The sequence below is a fragment of the Dicentrarchus labrax genome, unplaced genomic scaffold (genome assembly GCF_905237075.1).
Source record: "Dicentrarchus labrax unplaced genomic scaffold, dlabrax2021, whole genome shotgun sequence".
NCBI lineage: Eukaryota > Metazoa > Chordata > Actinopteri > Moronidae > Dicentrarchus > Dicentrarchus labrax.
In genome coordinates this window covers 8,357,995-8,364,207 of record NW_026136719.1, presented here as the reverse complement: position 1 = coordinate 8,364,207, position 6,213 = coordinate 8,357,995, and positions in this window count along the sequence as shown.

Here is a 6,213-nt window from a genome sequence, read left to right as displayed (position 1 = left end):
CACTTTGCTTCTGCTGTGTTTGCTTTCTCAGCAGAAGTCAAGCGGCCGTCCGCAACATGAATAGTGTAACAACAAGCATCTACAGTTTTTATTCAGTGTGAGAGATTCAAATTTGTAAAACACAAATTGACAATGAACCAAGTATTTTAATAACTTTAAACAGCACCTTCACCTCACAGTTATCAGGTCATGTCATCCCAAAAACTGGCAAAAAAAACCCCATATTGTGTAAAGATAAAACCACGTGCCTGTAACCAGTGGCCCTTACACAATTGGCACCAGCTTACAGGTACATTAGTGTATTAACCCAAAGTCAATTCTCTAATGTTACTGTACTGTGGTGATGCAGATTTGGGATGTGAGCCATATTTCTGACAGCTGCTGCTGGAATGTATTACCTATACAATGACAGCTATATGGCCTGTAATGGGAGTTATTGTGCTGTTCAGTGCGAGGCCAGCTCATCTGACCCCCTGTATCATTGAGAGTGACTGTGCATCAGTGTCATTACTGCCAACAGCAGCAGTGACTGTGTGCAAACACAGGGAGGCAGCACCCGCCAGGCTTCCACCACCACAATACCATACTGATGAAAACAGCTGGTGAGAGTGTGTGCATAACACCCAGAGGCTATTGAGGATTACCCCCTCCCCAAACACATTCACACTCTTTTCTAATTCAGAATGGCAGAAAAGCTTTAATATGGGTTCCCAAAAGTGTGCAGGTGGGGGGGGGCATGCTCACAATGACAAATATCAGTTTACCTGTTTGCATTTTTTAGTGCAAAACATACAGTTAATTCATCCAAAAAAATATGCTTCTCAGTGTGCTATCTAACAAGCCGAAAGAAAATCAAATGGCAACTGGTCAGCTCACAGCTACAGACTACTAATTGGTTTCCACTGGGACTGCTAACAATGCATATTACGCCATTTCTCAGTTAGTGAAGTTCGCGGTGTAAAAACATCCCCTCTGTGTAACAGGCGCACATGGTGAACGAAACAACAGAAATCCATGCGTATCGTCATAATACCCCTTGAAGGTGCTCTCACAGCACACCTCGTGAAAGCTGAGTCATACCTGGCACAATGAGCCTGTGAGTGTTTTTTTTTTTCCCTCATAGGGGGGATTCAGCAGTTAACATTTCCATTGGAGTGAAAGTAGTTCAGCACATGGCAATTTTTACAGGGCGCTTTTCCAAGCAGCAGACATCTGTGGAATGCAAGTCGTCTGCCCTGCTCTTGACACAGCCGTTGCCTTTGCTTGTTGCCTGAGTTTGACTTTAAATAGATGACAGAAATTATGACAAGCCTTTGAACAACTAGTGTGTCCCACCCAATTGTGCCCTGTTGATGAAAACCATAATAAATCTCCCTCCTCTTTGCCAACCGTGCAAGCCTCCCTGCCTGTTCTGCTTGCTTACTGTGACAGCCCACATACAGGCTAACACAAGGGGTATGTTAATAATGCTAGTGCATGACATTTCCAAAATATCTCCTCCAATACTCTAAGCAGTTGTCCATTCGGTGCACATGTCACCCGTTGCACCTCGGCCTGTTGGTCCATCCAGCAGAGGTATGCTATTTTCAGTTCAGATGGGGGGGCTTGTATACCCTTCTCCTTCCACCTTTTTTTCTGGTAGGTGATGTGATTTCTGTGCCTACAGGACAAACAGACAACAGGGAGCTGTGCTATAGTTTGTCTGCAGCTGGTGACAGGAGGAGGGACATGCAGGCATTTGTTCCCAGGGTCACCCAAGGGCAGGGGAACCAAAGGGTACAGCAACCTCTGTGTGTACATCTAATTTTAGGTATAGTTTGTATAATTTTTAACTTAAACTTAGTCGACTGGGGACAGCTTAGGTGCTGAGGTTAACAGTTTGTTGGTTCTGATTTGGTTTCACAGCAATTACATTTATCATGAGCTCAAACAGTTCCTGTTTCACTGGGGTCAGGTGGATGTTACTGTTAGGTAAGTATCAGTTATGGTTAAGTTTAGCATTACCTACAAGGACATGAGTGTAAACCCCAGAGATAAACCCTGCATGGCTATCCAACTTGTCAAGACCACCCAAAGAGGTTGTAAGAGAAATTCAGGGGGTCAGGATGATTAATTATGATGATTAATTACTTTATTAGGAAGTAAACAATCCGGGATTTTGAAGGCTTTTCTTTAATTTTTGCGGCCTATGGTGCCTGATTTCACGTCAGCGTTTCTAAAATATCTCAATGCATGTTGCATTTTTGTATAAATCCTTAAAAACTATGGCAACTTGTTCTAGTGCATTGTTTGCACAGGGTAAATGTTAGGCATTTTCATCTCACATGTCTGCATGGTCTGCATCTTCACAACTAGAAACAAGGGAGTGAGTTTGGAGATGTTTTTGGATTTGGAACATTTTGCACATGAAACTACAACGATTGGTCACAAAAGTTGTGATTATAGGACAAAATTGTAAGGTTGTGCAGAAGTCATGGGGATTGGTTGAATTTGTGTTAATTGTTGCAACTTCTTGGAGGGACTGAACAATATTGTCTGCAACTCAAACTTATGTAGATTTTTTCAGACTATAGACAGCTATAATTTTTGCTTTTTTTCTTGTAAATGACTTCCTCCTCATGCCCCTCAAAATTATTCTTTAACTAACAAGCCATAATGGGGAGAGATATGCAACCTTTGACAAGGGGGCCACAAATAGACATTGCATTGTTTTAAAGGGTCACAAGCCAAAAAAGTACCAACAGCGACTGTATGTCAACATCCCTGAGTGTACACGACATAAAAAGCAATGGTGATGTCAGGGAAGCACCATGGGTAATTCTGTAGGGCCCTGAACCTTTATAGCTGTGACTTTCAGACAGCTAACCCTGTGCTAAACATAATCTAAACATAATCTGCTCTGTATGTATGCTGTGCATTCGGAGCGCCTCTGCTGCAGGCAGACGTGTCAGGTCATTTCATTTTCATCCAAGGCCTCTGGTGTTTACATTTTGTATGTGTGTGTGTTGGGGGGTGGGGGGCAAATGTAATCTCGAGTCTGTAGATGGCAGCAACACTCTTGGCCAATCTGTCTCAATAAAACGGAAAAAAGTGTTTTGTCTCAGCAGTCAAGGGCTGCCAACTGAAATTGAAATTAATTGGAAAAATCCTGCGTGAAGAGAAAAAAAATCCACAGTAATTTTGAAATAAATCCACTCGCTACCAACAGGAGTTGCTTCACTGTCTTCACTCGTGTACCTGTGCACATACACAGGCCAAATGTATGCATAGTCACACTTTATATACAGTCTTATCGTTTATTAGAATCCACAACATGCAAAAGCGGATTGTAGTAGCAGTATGATTAATGCAGAGTAACAGCTTCTACTTCACCCACATGATGATCATGACTCTGGGTCAGGGATGAGCCTCATTATGCAGCAGAAGAAGCCACATAAAATGTCAGTTTTATTCTGCTCACTTGGTCAAACTAAAAATTCACTTGCTGAACATGACTGATTATATTTGGCTATTTACAGTAATCAACAGTGCTGACTTCACATTTTTTCAGTTGTGTATGTAAAAGGAGGGCGCTGATTATGTAAGTCATTTACATTTCCTCCAATTTGAGAGTGACTGGCTCAGCGAAGTGAGAGACTTTGAGCCTCGGTAGCTTTCAAGCTCCCCTCAGACTAATACTGAAGAGCTGTGTGAAATAAAACCTCTCACTGAGCTGCCTCTCAGCTTTTAGGAGATGTCACCGGTGCATCTGTTGAAAGAAGGAGCGGCTATAGGGACGCACATCAGGGTAAAGCTCCTGTGTGCTGACAAGAGGCTCACATGTGGCTCTTATCCCTCCGCATGCAGATACAGTACCGTACACCACAAACGTCACTTCGTCTGTCACTCACTTGCTCACTCGGGCTTACTTCAGCCCTCGTTCGCTCCCTGAAGCGTAGCGCCTTGAACATCTGGCTCGCCATCCTCTTCCTCTTCTGGGTCACATCCCATTCAGGCAGAGGAGATTCTGAGTCCTTAGGTGTCTAGGCCCTCTCCAAGGTGGTTTGACCGGCTGGCTTTTGATCTTCCTCTAGGGCTCTGGAGTGTATCTGTTTGAGAGGGGTCGGGGTGTGTCCGCAGGGATGGCAACAGGGTTGCAGCTGTAGATGTGGATTTAGAAGGCCATGGCATGGATGTGATGAAAAACAACCCAATTTGTATGTTTTGCCACCCGACCGTGTGTAACATTATCTTGTGAACACCTAAGAAACACTTAACATACAATGTGTGTTTGGGAAAGATGTGCACAGACACAATACGGTAAATGCTTCTGTGCATAAGAGAAACAGAGTTCTACATTAAGGCTGTGAATTGAAAAGACATAGTTTTAAATTCCAAGTGAAGCCTTGGCAGAAAAGAGCACATGTTGAGTTTGAACCTCTCCCGTGAGATATTAATTTGACCATCATATTAGATTAAGCCGTTACTTCTTTGAGAAATAAAAAGGCTACGAATTAAAAGGATGACATGGTTTTATTTGATTTCCCACTGAAACCTAGACAGGAGGGAGAATATGTTCATTTTCAACTTTCCTAAAGCCAATTCAAACTAAGTAATTTCTTTGCAGAAGGTCTGACAAAACAAATATCTCAATTAAAACCATGTAAGAGGTAATGAATTAAAAGGATGACATGGTTTTAACCAGCAGAATAAGAAGTAGTCAGATCATTGCTGCAATCAATGCATCATCCAAAATGTAGGTGATCGTATCATATTACAATTAATGATCGTAGTTGTTGTCATTTTTGTTTTGTTTGGCAAATTCCTGGTGAAAGCCTGCAAATATTTGACTCGATGTGCTCTGTTGAAGCTTCTGAATAGACTTCTTCCCATTTGTGAATGAGAATTTTTTTTTTTTGTCCAAGTTTTGTTGGAAGTGGGCATATGTGCACAGATGATTGTATGACATAGTTCATAGTTTAGATATACTACCTGTAAATGAAGAGTTTTATTTTTTTTTAAAAATGGGATTGCTATGTTTATTTTTTAGACTTCTATATTCAAAATTATCTGCCACTAGGTGTCACACTAGAGCACCAGCGTCTCAGACCAGATCTCCATTGACTAAAACAGTAATTTTACCTTGCAGATTAACGTAAAACACACAGACAGAAACAAAATAAATCCTTAATTCACCGTGTTAGATGAGAAAAGAAACAGCCACCATATTGCTGTCCTCAAAGCCTAGACAGGAAGGGACTCACCAACACACACTGTAAGGGTTGGATAGTGAGAAACTCTTACAGCCAAGATAAAAACCAGTGCAACTGACGAGTCTAGCATAATGCAGAAATAAGCAGGATCAGTCAGGCAGGATGTTTTTGTTCAGAGCTCTGATTTTTTTTTTTTTTTACTTATGTCCAAAAGCAGGTTCCACAAACTCTACAATCCTCACCACAGAGATAGCAGGCTGATTGAAAAGAGCAGGTTTACAGTTGCAGCAGATTCCCAGCAGCCAGGGAGATAACCAACTTAACCCCCTCTCTATAACACACTGACACTGCTTCCCCACCTAACCTCTATACCTGTAGCCTCTACCAACCCCACAGCTACAGTGAATGCACCCAAACCCCTCCCATTTAGCTTTAAAACTGAATAGTATTTACATGAACAAAATACACTTGACTATTAACTAATACAGATGAAACAAACTGCATAATAAACTGAAGAAACACTGAACAAAAGACGAGTTTAACAAAAAAACTCCTCTCCCCTTGCCCCTCTCCCCTCCTGACTACTTGGTACAGCCTAATGGGTTGATTGACATCCAATTGAGTCCTGCATTCTCATGTGTGCACTCCATGAAAACACACCCTGGGAAGTAGACCTCAAAGAGAGAGTGGTTAGAGGGGTTTCAAAATAAAGGCTAGACCAGCTACCAAAAAAAATTAGAGAAGTTCGAAACACCAAAATTTACATAGACATTTCTGAGTTGGGTGAAAGTAAGAAAAGAAGTTAAAATAATGTATCCACAGCTTTTGAATTAATATTAATCAAAACAAATGTCAAAGCAAATGATGTTTGTTGTACTAAACTCATTCGGCTAGTGTGACCATAAAAGGATTTACTCAATACTGCAAAAGATGCTTGCAAATTGTTACCTTCATTTTCTAAGTTGAGCCAGTGTATTCTTGTACTAGTACTAGAGTGTAATACACTATTTACAATATCTAT